The sequence below is a fragment of the Octopus sinensis genome, linkage group LG1, assembly GCF_006345805.1.
Source record: "Octopus sinensis linkage group LG1, ASM634580v1, whole genome shotgun sequence".
Classification (NCBI taxonomy): domain Eukaryota; kingdom Metazoa; phylum Mollusca; class Cephalopoda; order Octopoda; family Octopodidae; genus Octopus; species Octopus sinensis.
Window position 1 is genome coordinate 204,353,880 of NC_042997.1, and position 20,152 is coordinate 204,374,031.

At 38.0% G+C, this 20,152-nt stretch overlaps 1 protein-coding gene across 1 annotated transcript in view; it reads left to right on the forward strand.

Annotated features, from left to right (window-relative positions):
• The window catches only part of LOC115232358, a 63,249-nt gene that overhangs the window by 29,360 nt on the left and 13,737 nt on the right, over positions 1-20,152 (forward strand). The gene's annotated exons all lie outside the window — the stretch shown is intronic.

Genomic DNA, 20,152 nt, shown 5'->3' on the forward strand with positions numbered 1-20,152 from the left:
GGTGTATGTAGGATTAGTGGTTACTAGTAGGGGTTTGTTTGATAGGTCAATTGCTACTCCAATGTTTGGGTGGGCATTGGAGGGGTGGGGTAGGGGAAGCTTAGGTCTATCATATGTGGGTTGGGAACTGTTTTTTGCTCTGGGTTTAGTTGAGAGAAGGAGGTCCCACATGGGGATGTATTCAGTTGAATGTTTATATCTGGTATGTTGTAGGGCACAATTGTGGCATTCAGCATATTGTTCAAATAAATCTTGATTAGTAGATGAGGAGGAGATCCAGTAGGACATGCTTTCTATAATAGATTTTAGGATGGAATGGGGATGGTTGGAGAAGTTCACATAGTGGAGGTTTTCTCCAGGTTTGTGGTATGGATAGGTTTGGTTTTGTAACCCCAGGGTAACATCTAAGAAATTAACAGTTTTGATGTTGTTACAGAAAGAGATGCTGAGGCCAACGTTTTTAAAGAAGCTTCTAAATCTTTTTTAGTTTGTTCAACCACTAGAATTTCAGACAGTGAACAGAGTACCATCTCTGTGTAGACCACCAGAAATTTTGTGAAATTGCTCATGGATACCATTAAGAAGGTAGAGTCCAACGAGGTCAGTAACTTAGGCAGAGTTATTGGCTCCCATAGGGATGTCAAAAAAATTGGGCATATTTTTGTGGATCCACAATTTCCCATCGAAATATATATATATATATTCATATATATATTATTTGCGTATGTATACACATAAACACACATACAGATAAATGTACACATATACATATTCACAAACAGGCACATACATATACACATATATACACACAGGTACACACACAAACACATACGTACATGCGCATACATAAATATATATATGTATATATCTACATAATACCCCTTCCTCCCCCCAAAATCATATGTGCATACATATCATACATATATACATATATATACATATAAAGTGATAAACAAATTAATAAAAGGAGGGGAATCATCGCCATCATCGTCGTTTAACGTCTGCTTTCCATGCTGGCATGGGTTGGACCAGTTTGACAGAGGACTGGCAGGCCAGAAGCCTGTACCAGGCTCCACTCTGATCTGGCAAGGCTTCTACCATGTGTACATATATCTTGGTGTGTGTGTGTCTGTGTGATTGTGAATTGGGTTCGAGTGTGTGTGTCTTTTGGTATCTGTGGGTGCCTCAGAATGCAGGCATATGTACATATAAACATATATTTCCATTAACACATCTAATTACATTTTGGACATATACTTTTCTTACATTTGTATGGACTTCTCTCATTGTTGATACTATTCCCTATATGGGCACCAATGTAATTCTTTCCAAATTAATTGCAATTCATATTTGAGGCTCTGGTGTAGCTATAAGGTGTTATTCAGGCACCCAACTATGAGTGCATTGCATCCAGTAGCAGAAACAGCTGTTAGCTAATGAAGTTCATAAGATAATCATTTATTGTTTTGTCACTTTTCTCATGTATGTACGTTTATATGTATGTGTGCATGTGTGTATGTATAGATGTATGTGTATATGTGCGTGTGTATATATATGTGTGTATATGTGCGTGTGTATATATATGTGTGTATGTGTGCGTGTGTGTATATATATATGTGTGTGTGTGTATGTGTGAGTGTGTGGGTAGATATTTGTGTGTGTGTGTGTATATATATATATATACACACACGAGTATATGCATCGATTCGCACACACACACACACGTATATAAACCATGACTTCCCCAGACATTTCATGTTGTTGCTGTTGTTTATTCCCAAGTTGGCTCTGATCAAGTAAATCAACGATTAATGAAGCTTTTGCTGTTATTTCCAGCATATTGAATGACCTCTCTCCATACTCCCACACAACGTCCCTCATTATACAAGTGTATACATACATATATATATATATATATACACACATGTACATACACACATACACATATACACACACACATATACATACACACACACAGATATATACATACACACACACAGATATATACATACACATATAGATATATACATACACACATATACACACACATATATATATACACATACACACACACACATATATACACACACACACACACATATATACACACACACATATATACACACACACACATATACACACATATACACATACACACACACATATACATATACACATACACACACACATATATATACACATACACACACACATATATACACATACACACACACACATACATACATTCATATTTCTGTATTACACATATTCTATATTTAGTAGGTTGCAATCCTATATGTTAATATAGTATTAAGTGATATGATGATAGCCAACTCTGAAAACAGATGGAATCACCAAAGTTAGGTGAAACATAGTATTGTTGTTAATTTGCACACCTACAGGAAGTGTCTTGAAGCGGTGTCATGTTACCACTGTTCCAATTTTATGGTGAGGACTGCTGTACTCAATTCTCTGTCGATCTTCAACTAAACTATAAAATTTTTGTTACATGAGAAAGTTTTCAATGAAGTTTTGTTAGACATAGCTGTGTGGTTAAGAAGTTTGCTTGCCAACCTCTTGGTTTTGAGTTCAGTCCCATTGTATGGCACTGTAGCAAGCATCTTTTACTATAGCTGCCCATAAGTCACACGCAGACGAATGCTCAACACCGCCTCACATGGTTTAAAGAGTGCAAAAACTGGAATATTGGACAGTGGAAAACCGTTGTGTAGGGTGATGAATGTCAAAATTTTTGAAAATTAAACCATAAATAGATTAAGGATTAAAATTTAAAACTAAAAATGATAAAATTAGAATTAAAACAAATTAAAAAATTAAAATAAAAGAATTTTAGAAAATATAAAAAAGGTAATAATAAAACAATAATAAATAAAATAAAGTTAAATAAAAAAAATTTTTAAGTTTAAAAATATTTTAAATATATATATATATATACATGCTCACACATACTCATACATACACATGTATATATGTACACACACACACACACACGCATGCATATATATATATATATATATATATATATATATATATATATATATATATAAATTAGATAAGCTCTTTGGCATCATACCCATCTCAATCATTGTCTCTGACTATAGTGTTAAAGTTATCTAAGGAACTTGCTGAAGGATTTATTATCAAAATACAATGTATCACTAATTCCTGTCTATGGTCAGTTAGGTTATTCTCTGATGTAAGTATTTAGAGGGACTCATCTAGGCAGGGATCCTATCTCGTTCTTTCTATTTCATATGGTTTTGCTCGACTCGGGATCAACCATTTTAACTCGTATTTAGTTTTGTTTTCCTTAAGTTGCCATATTTGCTTGTGAAGTGATGTTGCATTTATGAAGTATTTTGCTTGGATTGATTATCCCTCACTAAAAATTCCGTTTTATATAAATATATATATATGAAATTGAAAAATAGTCAACAAGAAGGAGTACGGTTAGATAGCTATTTAAAAAAAACTACACGTTTCGATACAACATAGGTCCACATATACACATGTGTTAGCATCGAAGTCAAAGCTTTACTAATGGGGTCTGCAATTTATTTATTACCTGAGGAGATACAACTTGATCCCATTATACAGGTAAACCGTTGCTTACTTGAAATTCTGTGTGTATTTGGATCTATGTTGTAGCGAAACATGTGTAGCATTCATTAAATAGCCTTCTAACTGTACCCCTTCTTGTCGACTATTTTTTCAATTTTATTTTCACACACGATGAATGCCTATGCCTAGACTTGAAAGTATACTGTCATACTACCGGCTCTTTGGTAATTCTAAGGGTGAAAGAGCTCTATTTTGTACTCTACTATGTTCTCAATGGATGCCAGCTTGTGAAGCTCCAACCGATCTTGACCGATGCCGGACTCCCCCCCTGGCACCTGTGCAGGTGGCACGTAAAAAGCACCCACTACACTCGCGGAGTGGTTGGCGTTAGGAAGGGCATCCAGCCGTAGAAACTCTGCCAGATCAGACTGGAGCCTGGAGCAGCCCCTGGCTTCCCAGACCCCGGTCGAACCGTCCAACCCGTGCTAGCGCAGAAAACGGACGTTAAACGATGATGATGATGATGATATATATATATATTGGGAGAGTTTACGAAAAAAACAAAAGACGAAGACAGGTGGTGTACAAAACAAACAGATGTATTTGTATAATGCTCAGGAATAGAAAAAGTCTTTTACGTTTCAAGCCTACGCTCTTCTACAGAAAGGGACACAGAAAAAACAAGGAGAGAAACAATATATATAAGGTGTATTTAACTGTTATCCAAAAGGTTCTGCCCCAAAGTGATCAAAATAAGTGACTTCTATTATGCAGTATTGGTGAAACAAACCCACTTATGAATAGCCCTCATTCATTGGACATTAAACTTTGCTTACAAAGACCTGTTGAGGCAAGTGAAATCAAAATCGCTGACATGGCCGATGACAGTACTGCCTGATTGGCACTCGTGCCAGTGGGATGTTAAAAGCACATCCGAGCATGATCATTGCCAGGGCCGCTGATTGGCTCCCATGCCAGTGGCATGTAAAAGGCACCATTTGAGCGTGATCGTTGCCAGTGTTGCCTAACTGGCACATGAAAAACAACATTCAAGCGTGGTCATTGACAGTGCCGCCGGACTGGCCCTCGTGCCAGTGGCAGATAAAAGCACCCACTACACTCTTGGAGTGGTTGGTGTTAGGAAGGGCATCCAGCTGTAGAAACTTTGCCAGATCAGATTGGAGCCTGGTGCAGCCTTCTGGCTCACCAGTCCTCACTCAAACCGTCCAACCCATGCCAGCATGGAAAGCAGACGTTGAACAACGATGATGATGATGATACGATGAACAGTTGACAGGATTTTAGGTTGTTTTAAAGTCATCTTGGCTTTAGGCTCCATCCATCATCCAGTTCACCACCACCGCCACCATCTCGTCCTTGGCTACTTTTAGCAGACTCTACTCTGTTACAAGGATTTAGATCAGGTGTCACTGGTTTGATGATACCTTCTGCCCCTCCTTCCTTCTCACCAGTCTTGCACATCCTATGAAGTGTCATAGGCACTGACTGCCTTCCCTGAGTTCATCATCATCATTTAACATCTATTTTTCCATGCTGGTATGGATTGGATGGTTTAACAGCAGCTGGCAAGGCCAGGAGCTGCTCCAGGTTCCATTGTCTGTTTTGGCACGGTTTCTACATAAAAAAAACAAACAAAACAAACCACTTTCACACCTGATAAACGTTGTATAGTAATCCCTATTTTGCTGAGCTTCTCAGCTAATTAACAGGAACTAATAAATACCTTATTGGTTCTATAATCATTATAGTAATCACTGCTCTCTACTAATTAACAAGAATTAGCAAATGACAAATTGGTTTTATATTTAATATAGTAATCACTATTTTGCTGAGCTCCTGTAATATTGGTATTATTATTATTATTATTATTATTATCATTATTTGCTGAACCTGATAGTTATATCCTCAGCTCACACCATATTATATTATTTCTAAAGTATAAAGCAGATGTGTTATAAGATACAGCAGCTGTGAGTCTATATTGAGTAACAGGCTAATGTTGGGGATAAAATGCTGCAACACACAATGGAATGCTGGTTCCTGTTAGTCTCAGCTGTGAAGGAGTTAAATGTGAAACGTCTTTTATTTCTGTTTTACATTTTTGAAGGCATCTTGTTGTTTGTAGGTGTTCAGCAGTTAATGTTGCTTAGAGGTTCTTGGGGAGTGTGACTTTAAATAAAACCATGTAAAACAAAACCAGTCTTACCCTAGGCTCAATCATATAAGTAAGATTTATACAATAATCTATTCTAACTTATAAAAACATCAACAAACTTTTAAATAAAAACTTTAAAATATTTTCAATTATCAAATATTGAAATAAATCCTTTCGTTATTATATTTCTATTGAAATATACTTCCATTATTTCAATTAATTTTGAAAATAACGAAGGATTTACTAAAGTAATTTTCTTGTAATTAAGCTGACATTTTGAACATAAACTGACATCAAATTTTGATGAAAGGTGTTAATTTCAGTCACAAAATCGAAATCGATCAAAATCAATAGAAATTGTAGTTGTGATACCAGTGCTGGTGGCACGTAAGAGAACCATCCAAATGTGGCCGTTGCCAGCGCTGCCCCGACTGGCCTTCATACCAGTGGCACGTAAAAAGCACCAACTGATCGTGGCCGTTGCCAGCCTCCCCTGGCACCTGTGCCAGTGGCACGTAAAAAGCACCCACTACACTCACGGAGTGGTTGGCATTAGGAAGGGCATCCAGCTGTAGAAACACTGCCAGATCAGACAAGCGGACGTTAAACGACGACGGCGGCGGCGGCGGCGGCGGCGACGACACGACGACGACGACGACGACGACGACGACGACGACGACGACGACGACGACGACGACGACGACGACGACGACGACGACGACGACGACGACGACGATTGTAGATTTGTATCTTACAACCAAAAGCAGGTCTTAGGCTTTTTATGATCAAAAAAGGTTAAGAAAGATTAATAAAAACCAGTAAAATAATTATTTAATAAACAGACACGTTCAAGGTTTCTAATGTCTGTTTTTTTTTGTTTGTTTGTTTCTGTAATTTCTTGTGATAGATGTATCCACTCTAATTATAGTGTTTAATTATTATAGTGTTAATTATTAATAAATAAACTGTTTATTTCTCAGCTTTTGTCTTTTGATGAGTTTACTTTCATGAAAATGATCAAAGTTTTAATTAAAAGCTGGAAAACCCCAGCCAGAATCGTTTGTTGTTAGAATTCATGGTGATTCCACATTTTCACTGTTATCATGTTCATCTTCAGCGCCATGTTGCTTGATATCTTAAGAAGTCTCCATTAGCCATTTCTTCACCAGGAGATTCAATAAATTCCACCAAATTTTCTCAATTCATTTCCTTGATTTCTGCATGGTACATTCATTACAACAAACATCAGATAAACATTTTCTATTATTGACTTCTTGAAATCCAGGAAGTTGTGGGTCAGTCTGGGTGGCTTTAATTCAGACAATACCCACTGTAGTTATTCCCACCCATCACCAGACTGCAGTTAAATTTTCTCTCACATTAAAATTCCTTTACAAAAATAGTTTTGGTTTTACCATTTCAGAACAACAACATTTGCTTAGATTCACCATAAAACTCAGGCTTTGAATGTAGTAACAACCCACCTCCTGGTTCCTAAGTCCAATCCAACCGGTTGTGTTTCGGTGGCCCAAAAGCTAACACTAACTGTCAGGTCGTCCATGCTAGGTGAGTCAACTGAAGCATTGTCCACAAGAAGCTTTATTTCTGTTGGCCTTTTGCACATGACATTAAACGGAGATTCTAATAAAATGGGACAAATGGATAAATAACTGTGGAGATGGAATAAATGTGCAAATTGAAACAATGCAGCTGAACAAGAAACTGTTAGACACAGACTGCCAGATGCAAAGAGTAGCAACTTCTGCCAATGTTTATTTCTTGATTTATGCCTGTTGCAATGACAGCTAAATGCGCTCTGTGCACAACCGCTGTGAAGAGAGAGAGAGGGGGAGGGAAAGAGAGAAAAAGAGAAAGAGAGAAAAAGAGAAAGAAAGAAAGAGAGAAAAAGAGAAAGAGAGGGAGAGGGGGAGAGAAAGAGAGAGAGAAAGAAAGAAAGAGAAAAAGAGAAAGAGAGAGAGGGGAGAGAAAGAGAGAGAGAAAGAAGAGAAAGAAAGAGAGAGAGAGAAAGAAAGAAAGAGAGAGAGAAAGAAAGAAAGAGAAAAAGAGAAAGAGAGAGAGGGGAGAGAAAGAGAGAGAGAAAGAAGAGAAAGAAAGAGAGAGAGAGAAAGAAAGAAAGAGAGAGAGAAAGAAAAAGAGAGAGAAAGAGAAAGAAAGAGAGAGAAAGAGAGAGAGAAAGAAAGAGAGAGAAAGAGAGAGAGAAAGAAAGAGAGAGAGAGAGAGAGAAAGAGAAAGAAAGAGAGAAAAAAAGAAAAAGAGAGAGAGAGAGAATATTTACGAATGAAATTAGTAGTATTACAGAAATTCAATGATGGCCAACAACTTGTAGGTATTGAAAGAGATCTCAATCTGCAACCAATGAATGCATGAACAAGTCATAGTAATGCCAAAAAATGTACACTTTGTTCTCAAAGAATAACTTTTTTAGCTGCTGCAAAATAACCAACAATTAGAAGAGAACCAAGTGGGAAATATACAAAGACTTTTAATTTGGAGGAAATAAACCAACGTATCACACCATGTTCACAACTTGACAAATAAAAGTCTACTGTTTGTTTGATAACCTAAAGAAAACACACAGTTCTAGTGGCAAGTCATGGTTGGTTTGAGTGCTTCAAAGCTCACTGAAGATTATAAATAACACACAGATAACAAGTGAGTCTGAGTGAGTCTGGAAGTTCTGACTAAGAAGCTTTACTGAAAAATATTGACAAAAGAGAATACAAACTGCAATTAATTTTTAATGTAAATGAGGCAGACATGTTTTGTAAATGGATGCCAAACAGAACTTGCATTTCAAAAGAAGTCCAAAACCAGAGTTGGGTTTGTGGTTGCTAGAAGTTGCCTGACTTTTCTATGTGATGGTCATGCTTTGGATTGTCCGAAACTCAAAGCATTGGTTGTTTATCATTCTAAAAGACCAGTAACCATAAAAGGATAGCTTAATTCCCAGCTTTCTAATACCATCATCATCATTGTTTAACGTCCGTTTTCCATGCTAGCATGGGTTGGATGGTTTGACTGGGGTCTGGGAAGCCAGGAGGATGCACCAGGCTCCAGTCTGATCTGGCAGTGTTTCTACAGCTGGATGCCCTTCCTAACTCCAACCACTCCGTGAGTGTAGTGGGTGCTTTTTACGTGCCACCGGCACAGGTGCCAGGCGAGGCTGGTAACGGCCACAATCGGTTGGTGCTTTTTACGTGCCATTGGTACGGAAGCCAGTCAAGGCGGCGCTGGCATCGGCCACGTTCGGATGGTGCTTTTTATGTGCCACCGGCCCAGGGATCACAACTACAATTTCCATTAATTTTTGATGTTGATGTACTTGACTCAATAGGTCTCCTCAAGCACAGGGTCAAAACGGTGTTTCTTTACTTGCCACCTGCACAGGAGTCAGTCCTGCGGAACTGGCATCGCCCGGGTGCCAGTCATAGGATTTGGTTCAATTTCGATTTCACTTGCCCCAACAGGTCGTCGCAAGCAGAATTTAGTGTCCAATGAAGGAAGGTTGGCATGGGTGCCAGTCATCAGATGTGGTTTGATTTCAAATTCAATTTCGATTTCTGTTATGTGGTGATCATATAAAAAAAAAAGGCAATGCATCACCGAAACAATGTTGCAAGAATGGTTTAAATTTGTTTTTCTTCTCAGACCTGACAGATAATGTTCAAATAGCATTTGGACCATCAAACACTTTATGGAGAATCTTTAAGCAAACGATTTTGTTCTGAGATGGTGAAACCAAATCTATTTTCTGTAAAGGAATTTTGGGTTTGTATGTTAAGTGTTTGTTAGGGATCCTGTGTATGGAGGTTGACAGGTAACTGAATGTTTGCTCTCTCAGTCTGTAGCGTTTTGTAGGCTGCAGACGTTTCTACATCTCTCCAGGTGTTTAAATGTGTTCAGACATTTACTTTAGTTCTAGGTTTTCAGTTTGACAAAGAAAATCAGCTTCTGTAGATGTAAATGCTCTGTAAAATATTAAGGAGCCATGAAACCCCCTCACGTGTACGTCCTGTGATGTTTAGGTTTATTCAGAGGTTCAGACTTTATCAGATATTATCTTTTATCTTTTACTTGTTTTAGTCGTAAGACTGTGGCCATGCTGGGGCAACACCTTCAAGAATTCTTTTTTTTTCAGTTGTATGAATTCATCCCAGTACTTATCTTCCTTTAAGTCTGGGAATTTTTCTATTGGTGCCTTTTACCAAATTGCAAGGATGTAAACACACCAACACCGGTTGTCAAGCAGTGATGACGGACCAAAAAACAGACACAAAGACACAAATATACATTTGGCACGTAAAAAGCACCCACTACACTCGCGGAGTGGTTGGCGTTAGGAAGGGCATCCAGCTGTAGAAACTCTGCCAGATCAGACTGGAGCCTGGTGCAGCCCCAGGCTTCCCAGACCCCGGTCAAACCATCCAACCCGTGCTAGCGCGGAAAACGGACGTTAAACGATGATGATGATATATATACATATGTTAAAAGCACCGTCCGAACGTAGCAGATGCCAGTGCCGCCTGACTGGCGTCCGTGTCGGTGACACGTAAAAGCACCAACCAATCGTGGCTGTTTGCCAGGCCCCTCTGGCCCCTGTGCCGGCGGCATGTAAAAAGCACCCACTACACTCACAGAGTGGTTGGCATTAGGAAGGGCATCTAGCTGTAGAAACACTGACAGATCAGACTAGAGCCTGGTCGAACCGTCCAACCCATGCTAGCATGGAAAACAGACGTTAAACGATGATGATGATATATATATATATACACACACACACACATTTCATCATCATCATTTGGCATCCCTTTTCCAGGGGTTAGACAGTTTGACTGGAACTGGTAAGCTGAAGAGCTGCTCCAGGCCCCCCAGTTTGTTTTCGTTTGGTTTCTACGGTCAGATGCCATTCCTAACACTGACCACTCCATGGAGTGTAGTGGGTGCCCTTTATGTATCACCGGCTCTGGCCACAACAACGATTTCACATGTCTTCTCAAGTACAGCAAATCACCAAAGGCTTTGGTCACTTGTCATTGCCTTCATGGGACTCAACATCTAAAGGTCATGCTTCCCCACCTTGTCCCATGTCTTCCTGGGTCTGCCTCTTCCACAGGTTCCCTCCACAGTTAGAGATCAGCACTTGTTTATGCAGCTGTACTCATCCATAAGCATCACATGGCCATACCAACACAGTCTGCCGCTACGTTGTGAGTTCAAATTCCACCGAGGTTGACTTTGCCTTTCATCTTTTCGGGCTCGATAAATTAAGTACCAGTTACGCACTGGGGTCGATGTAATCAACTTAATCCTTTTGTCTGTCCCCTCTATGTTTAGCCCCTTATTGGTAGTAAAGAAATATATATATTGTATATGCCAGCCTCGCCTGGCCCCCCCGTGCTGGTGGCACGTAAAAGCACCATCTGTTCGTGGCCGTTTGCCAGCTCCGTCTGGCACCTGTGCGGGTGGCACGTAAAAAGCACCCACTACACTCATGGAGTGGTTGGCGTTAGGAAGGGCATCCAGCCGTAGAAACACTACCAGATCTGACTGGGCCTGATGCAGCTTTCCGGCTTCACAGACCCCAGTTGAACCGTCCAACCCATGCTAGCATGGAAAACAGACGCTAAATGATGATGATATTTAAATAGATGTTAAAATAGCCTCATAAAGGGATAAAAATGTCCAATGAATTGCTGGTTTGCTGCCTATTTTTTTTGTGGATAGTAATATCCCTAAAATAAGAGGTTTAAGTATTCAGAAAATGGAGAAATAGCATTAATATAATTTATTAACGGCAACAATTCAACATGTCCTCTTAAAGCTGTTTCAATTTTGCTCAAAGAATTAAATTCCAGGAATTAAAATAATTTATTGGACAATATCTCGTCAGAGGAGTAAAATAGACATAGCATTGGGTTATTAGATGTTATACTTCTGATGAGATTTTGCCCAATAAAATATTTTAATTACTGGAATTTAATTGATCATCATCTCATCGTTTAATATCCGTTTTCCATGCTGGCATGGGTTGGATGGTTTGACTGGGGACTGGCATGTTCGGATGGTGCTTTTTACATGCCACTGGCACGGGGAGCCAGTCAGGCATCCTTTAGGTATAATCGAAACTGCTGTAAGAGAACATTGAATTTTTGCAGTTAATAAATTATATCAATGCTACTTTTACTCTTTTACTTGTTTCAGTCATTTGACTGCGGCCATGCTGGAGCACCGCCTTTAATCGAGCAACTCGACCCCGGGACTTATTCTTTTGTAAGCCCAGTACTTATTTTATCTGTCTCTTTTGCCGAACCACTAAGTTACGGGGACATAAACACACCAGCATCGGTTGTCAAGCAATGCTAGGGGGACAAATACAGACACACAAACACACACATGCATATATATATACATATATACGACGGGCTTCTTTCAGTTTCCGTCTACCAAATCCACTCACAAGGCTTTGGTCGGCCCGAGGCTATAGTAGAAGACACTTGCCCAAGGTGCCACGCAGTGGGACTGAACCCGGAACCATGTGGTTGGTTAGCAAGCTACTTACCACACAGCCACTCCTGTACATTTTCTGAATTTTAGTTTGTGTGTGTGTGGTGTGTGTGTGTGTGTGTGTATTTTACTGGGGAAGGCTGGTTTATGGGGTTACCCTGGGTTTTCTGTGCTTAAAGGGTTTAACTTTATGGCGTATCGTCATACCCCAAAACCTGTTGAGAGGAAACCCAGGATAAACCCATAAATTGGAGTGTGCACCTTCTCTGAATTTATGTTTTCTAAAAACAATATCTATCTATCTGGTAGACGCGTCTGAAAGGATTAGAGACAAACACTTTCCTCTCTGGTCAATCTCTCATCAACTTCATCAAGTATCACTTGAAAAGGAAAGTGAGAGTAGAGAGACAAGTTTTATCTAGCGAATGTTTAAAAAAAAAAAGATGGGTGAATGTAGCAAGGATGGCACGTATGAATGACGAAGCTATCTTGAGCATAATCCTATGAACCCGGAAAAATTTTAAACAGAGGGATCTTTTCTGTTTGATGGACGGAATTTTCTAGTTAACTAAAAAATTTGAAACTTCGTATACTGGTAGAATCTGTCAAAAGAAAACATTATTGTAAACAAAATTGTAATTTGTAACTTAAACGTAGTTTAATTTTACGAATTTTAACCAATGAAATCCCAGCATTGCTGCGTAATCGATATTGATAAAGAAATATAGCAGACGCACGACACACTCTCTCTCAAACACATGCATATACATTTGCACAAGCACATAGTAATATATAAGCGTACACGCACATACAAACGGACATATACATACACACACAAGCATACATACACGTTCGTGAGTTGCCCCTTGCCGTAACAAATTTACACAAAAGGTAAATAAACCAGAAGGGGTGGGGGGTCAATGTTTCATCGTTTCGGGGTCGATAAATTAAGTACCAATTACGCACTGGTGTCGAGGATTTTTTCCTCAATTTATATCACAGTTTCCGACAAGCTGGGGGCATCCTTTTATGAAAAAATATTTCGCAAATTTTTACAAATGGCCCCAGCATGGCCACAGCTCGTGAGCTGAAACTAGAGAAAATAAAAAATAAAAATAATACGACTCACACTCCACGCGTAAACTCTAGACCGATTTAGGCATATTATTGTTTTGTTTTTGTTGTTTCTGGCCCTTCAAAACCATGGGAGAAACCTTTTCGGTAAAAAAAAAGAAAGAAAATATTCAAAAAATATCGTTAATATTTTTATTGGGCGACGAAATTCATCGATTTAAGAGATATAGCTGTTATTTCTAGCACATGTAGAAGACAGAAGACATAAGAGAGAGAAAGGATGAATAAGACGTGTGCGTGTGAGTTTTTAGACGCAGCAAATAATTTTAGCTTGAATGCTGTGATTTCATTGGTTAAAAGTTACGAATTACAATTTTGTTTTCAATTTTGTTTACAATCATGTTTTCTTTTGACACATTCTACAAGTATACGAAGTTTCAAATTGTTTAGTTAACTAGAAAATTCCGTCCATCAAACAGAAAAGATCCAAACAGAGAGTTACTTACTTGCAAATAAATGTGTTAACATGTGACATTATTGACCGCAGTTACCGTGGTCTTTTCTGTAGGCTTTTCTTTCCCCCTTTACACCATGACATTTCTGAGATACACGATCCCTATTGATCGTGTTTTTTCTTTTTTTTTACGATCCCTTTTGATCAAAAACCTACCCCCTCCTTTTTTTTCTCCCCCAAAAGAAAAGCTCTACTTTGTAATTGTCCCCTCTGTGTTCAGCCTTGTGTGGCTAATAAAAAAAAAACATTATATAATATATATATATATTGGTAAAAACGGTAAGATAACAAAAGAAAGAAAGAGACCTCAATATTATGTAAATAGAGGAAATTTATCTGTAAATTAATATGTTACCATTATTCAATGGCCAAGATAAAACTCTAAGTTTCGGATGCCGAAGTGGCAATCCACAACACCATCTCTTCGGTTATCTGGCTAGATAACCGAAGGATGGTGTTGTGGATTTCCACTTGGCCATTGAATAATGGTAACATATTAATTTACAGATATATATATATATAATATATATATATATATATATATATATATATATATATATATATATATATAAGGTAGGTGTATAATTATTGCAGCTTTTTTTCTTCAACAAAAACAGTAACAACCTGTAACAAAAACATCTTTAAATGATGATTCCGGATCATATTCACCATCTACTTCAGTTACTGCTTCCCATTTGCTTGGCAGACGATCAGACCATCATTTAAAGATGTGAATTTTTAATTATTTTCTGAGATTTTACAAAAACCGCAATAATTATGCACCAACCCTATATATTATATATATATATATTGCTGGCATCGTTTCTGTCTCGGGAGACAATGGAGTTGCGCATAAAATAATCTAATCCGGCTTTTACATTTCATGTCTGGGACAATAATAAGCTGACCAAGACCACAAAAATGAAGATTTACCAGGCATGTGTACTTAGCACTGTACTGTATGGAAGTGAGACTTAGACGCCATACACATGCCAAGAGTGTCGCCTAAATATCTTTCCCCTGCGCTGCCTCCGGAAAATCCTTGGCATCAAATGGCAGAATCATGTCCTCAAGCAAGCAGGAATACCAAGCATGTTTGCACTCCTCACACAAAGACGTACGAGATGGCTTGGACATGTTAGCCGTATGGAAGATGGCAGAATCCCCAAGGACATACTCTACGGAGAGCTTGCTAGAGGCTCTAGGTCTGTGGGAAGACGGTTCTTACGATTTAAGGATGTTTGCAAAAGGGAAATCAATATTAGCAACTGGGAAGCAGTTGCCAGCAACCGTGGAGATTGGCGACATACCGTGAAAGAGGGAACACAAAGGAGTGACAGAGAGAGAAAGGAGAAATGGAAAGACAAGAAAAGACGTCAACAAGAATCTATAAGATTACAACCAGCCAGGCAAAGTCCTCGCTACACATATATATATATATATAACTGCTTCCCAGTTGCTAATATTGATGTTGCAGGCCTTCATGTCCCTTTTGCAAACATCCTTAAATCGTAAGAACGGTCTTCCCACAGACCTAGAGCCTCTAGCAAGCTCTCCGTAGAGTATGTCCTTGGGGATTCTGCCATCTTCCATACGGCTAACATGTCCAAGCCATCTCATACGTCTTTGTGGGAGAAGTGCAAACATTATATATAGGCGCAGGAGTGGCCGTGAGGTAAGTAGCTTGCTTACCAGCCACATGGTTCCGGGTTCAGTCCCACTGCGTGGCACCTCGGGCAAGTGTCTTCTACTATAGCCTCGGGCCGACCAAAGCCTTGTGAGTGGATTTGGTAGACGGAAACTGAAAGAAGCCCGTCGTATATATTTATATATATATGCATGTGTGTGTTTGTGTGTCTGTGTTTGTCCGCCCAACATTGCTTGACAACCGATGCTGGGGTGTTTATGTCCCCGTCAGTTAGCGGTTCGGCAAAAGAGACCGATATAATGGGTGCTGGGCTTACAAAGAATAAGTCCCGGGGTCGACGATTTGCTTGACTAAGGCGGTGCTCCAGCATGGCCGCAGTCAAATGACTGAAACAAGTAAAAGAGTAAAAGAGTAAACACATACATATATAATAAACTTTGGTTGTAGAACAAACAACAAATTTAAGGTCATCCACTTAACATATCACATCTCGAACATTTAATCACAGATAAAGAAACAGAATGCTTTTTCTTATACATAGAATACGGATGCATAAAATCTCAGAAGATGAAACAATATTTCATTAGACAAGCATATAAAAAAATGTGAGTACAGTCTGTCGCAATATAAGAAATTAAAACTTAATACTTCAGTGTCTAAGATAAATTTTTTTTAGCAGTAGAACACCTAGAATAATGAATATATAAGAATATGTATATATAAGAAACATAAATATATAAGGTATAGATAAAAGTTCATCGATTAAGAATTTTTTTACGATTAAAAGTTACTCTTTAAGATAAGGAGAAACCTATTAAGAAAAGCCAGTGTCCAAGCAAATATAAAGAAACCATATATACAGCCCTATGGCCAGTTCAGAGGTTCATCAACGTAGTTAATGTACGAGGGGGGAAAACATCACATAACAAGACGAGACTTCTTTGGGAAAAATCGATTGTAACATTGCATGGTTTCTTATTTAAGGGGTCATGCTCAGACCAGTCCAAATATTCGAAATTTTTTTTAAATAAAAAAAAAAAAAAAGAAAATTATACAAATAGCCGTATTAAAGTAAAGCCAGCCTCGTCGGTTTCAATTCCCTGTAAAGACTAAATGATTTAATTACTTCGACAGTTTATTCCTATACACTTTTAAGAAGGTAGACGAAAATTTATGGATGCAAAAAGGGATCACATCAGTAAATTTATTCAAGATGTTTGGTTCAAAAACATTTAAGGATGGTAAGGGATTCCCTTATACACAGCTTATATTTCCTTTGAAGTTAGGGGTTCTAGAAACGATGGACCATTCTAGATAATAATTCTTGTTATTCCTCTTCAAATCATGTACATGGGATGCAAGTGTGGTTGAATTACAGAATTACACTACTTATCCTTAGAAAACGAGCTCATATGAGATCTCTATATCTAGCTTTAAAATCTACCATACTACCTATATAAAATTCATTTAATTTATCTTCGTCCATAACTAATATATTCGACGTTAGTAACCGGACAGGAACGATCCAAGGGGCATAATTCGGAGTTTCTACAATTACATTTCTTCCCAGGGCTTTTTCTAGTTTTATCTTTATTTTTACATTTACTTTTTGTATCATCAGTTCTCGCCAGGTTTCCTTCTTTCATTTCGTCAGATCTTCTCTTACTACTCGGGTTCGATAAACCCGGTGAAAGCAAGCTGCTTGTACCATTTATTATTCACAGGTCCGGGGTTACCCTCAGAGGAACATCCCCAGCAAGTTTGCTTATATTAATAGATGCAATAATCGAGGCGAAATTAGGCATTACAGAGTAAGAGAACTTGATAGTTGACTTGTTACAAATACTATAGTATTTGTGATTCCTTGGGAAGTTCTCCTTCAAAATTCTAAAAAACATTTTTGGTAAGTTCCTTACTCTAAGGAACTTACCATTTTAGACTGTCGTGCCCTGTCCGGATTTGTGGTTGAGCAAGTTGGAGAGGCAAATCTTTCGCTTTTTGTGGAAGGGCTTCCCTCCTCTTGTAAGATGTTCTATTTGCTGCCAGAAACCGTTAAAGGGTGGGTTGGGGATGCCTTGGCTAATGATGCGCAGACATGTGTTGAGGTTGAGGCATCTCTGGCTCTACCTGGATGGTAAGCGGGTGTGGTCTCCGCTCACTAGACAGATTTTCCCCGGCTTTACCGGCTTTGGTGATAGAGAAAACTGGTTTCATCGCAAAGCACTTCTCCAGTTCCGCAGTACAGGCAATGCCAGCGGTTTCGGTACCACCACAGCGTTCTATAGCAGGTTGGTAGAGGCTGGAAATGACGATGACTTGGGGAGGACCCTGAGTTTTGATGATAACCATCCTTAAATGTTTTTGAACCAAACATCTTGAATAAATTTACTGATGTGATCCCTTTTTGCATCCATAAATTTTCGTCTACCTTCTTAAAAGTGTATAGGAATAAACTGTCGAAGTAATTAAATAAACTCACCAGACATGGCCATCCTGGGCCGTCGGCCTGCCTAAGATGTGAGCGGGACGTGGAAACCGTCCTGCACGCTATTGTGCAGTGTCCTGGCGTTTTAGAAGTGTGGGTTTACGCGGAACACTGTTGACAGATGTGAGAAGAGTACAGCTATCAGCTGAATCGATTCTAAAAAATCAACCCACCGGACTTCCTTACGGATGAAGGTAAGAACTGTTTTCTCATAGTAGTAGCAATTGCGAAAGAGATGATTTGAAAGTCGAGGGTAAAAGGTTTTGTGACAGACTGCTTCATATCTGAACCCGCCTTGGTAAAGGTTTTTACGTTTCACCTGAAAAGAAAGGTGGGTCTGGAGAGAAGGTATCTGTCACAGAGTGTGTTTCAAAAACGATGGACGCGTGTTGCCCGCATGTTTGGAGTGAAAGACCCTGCGTGAGCACGTCATAACGGAAATGCAAGGTGTCGGTTAAAAGGGCAGGGCTCGTGGGGTCGGAGCAAATCTGTCTTCTTTTAACCTCATGTTGTCCTCAATGTTTGTGTCCCATTTTTGTGTCTTTTGTGTCCCATTCGATGTTATCATGTTTTTATAAATGTTTAACCAGCTCATTCGTTGTATATGACCCCCAGATCATATTGTGCTGTCCCCTCTATGTTCGTCTGAATGGACAATAATAAAATCTTTTCCCAAAGAAGTCTCGTCTTGTTATGTGGTGTTTGCCCCCCTCGTACATTAACTACGTTGATGAACCCCTGAACTGGCCATAGGGCTGTATATATGGTTTCTTTATATTTGCTTGGACACTGGCTTTTCTTAATAGGTTTCTCCTTATCTTAAAGAGTAACTTTTAATCGTAAAAAAATTCTTAATCGATGAACTTTTATCTATACCTTATATATTTATGTTTCTTATATATACATATTCTTATATATTCATTATTCTAGGTGTTCTACTGCTAAAAAAAATTTATCTTAGACATTGAAGTATTAAGTTTTAATTTCTTATATTGCGACAGACTGTACTCACATTTTTTTATATGCTTGTCTAATGAAATATTGTTTCATCTTCTGAGATTTTATGCATCCGTATTCTATGTATAAGAAAAAGCATTCTGTTTCTTTATCTGTGATTAAATGTTCGAGATGTGATATGTTAAGTGGATGACCTTAAATTTGTTGTTTGTTCTACAACCAAAGTTTGTTATACTCGTCTCATTTACTTGCGCACTTCTCTTGCAGCCCTATTAACCCTCTTGTTCCTAATAAGAAACAATCACTATATATATATATATATATATATATATATATATATATAAGTTCATCAAAATTTTAACAATCAAATCAACCTCTCTTTCTGCATATTTACCCTCTTTATAATGGTGGCAAATGAAATAGAAATAAGTATATGTATTGTTCGTTTGATAGAAGACTTCTATAAATGGCTGAAGATTGCTCAACGTTTTAAAACTGATGTAATGCTTACAATGTTTAATAAAATGAAGTAGCATGAAACGATCGTACCAAATTACCGAAGATATACTTGTTGCTTATTTTGAGTATTATATTATATATATATATATATATATAATATATTATATATAATATATATATATATATATATATATAATATTAATTAGAGACAAAACCACTATTATGCAAATCAAACAAAGAAAGACTTAATCCATACATAAAAAAATTTATATAAATTAAATAAAATTAAATATAAATTAAATAAAATAAAATAAAATTCGCCACTATTTTTTATGCATTGGATTAAGTCTTTCTTTGTTTGATTTGCATAATAGTGGTTTTGTCTCTAATTAATATTATATAATATTTTACTATAAAATTGGATTCAGTCCTAAATCTGATTTTTCCCTGTAAATTTGGATTTATTCCCTAATATTATTATTATATATATATATATATATATATATATATATATATATATATATATATATATATATACATGCACGATGGGCTTCATTCAGTTTCTGCCCACCACATCCACTCACAAGGTTTTGGTCAACTTGAAGTTATTGTAGAAGACACTTGCCCAAGGTGCAACACAATGAAACTGAACCTCGAAGCATGTGGTTGAGAAACAGACTTCTCACCATGCCTGCACGTATGAGGATGTCGCTCACTTAAATCGTTGTTTAA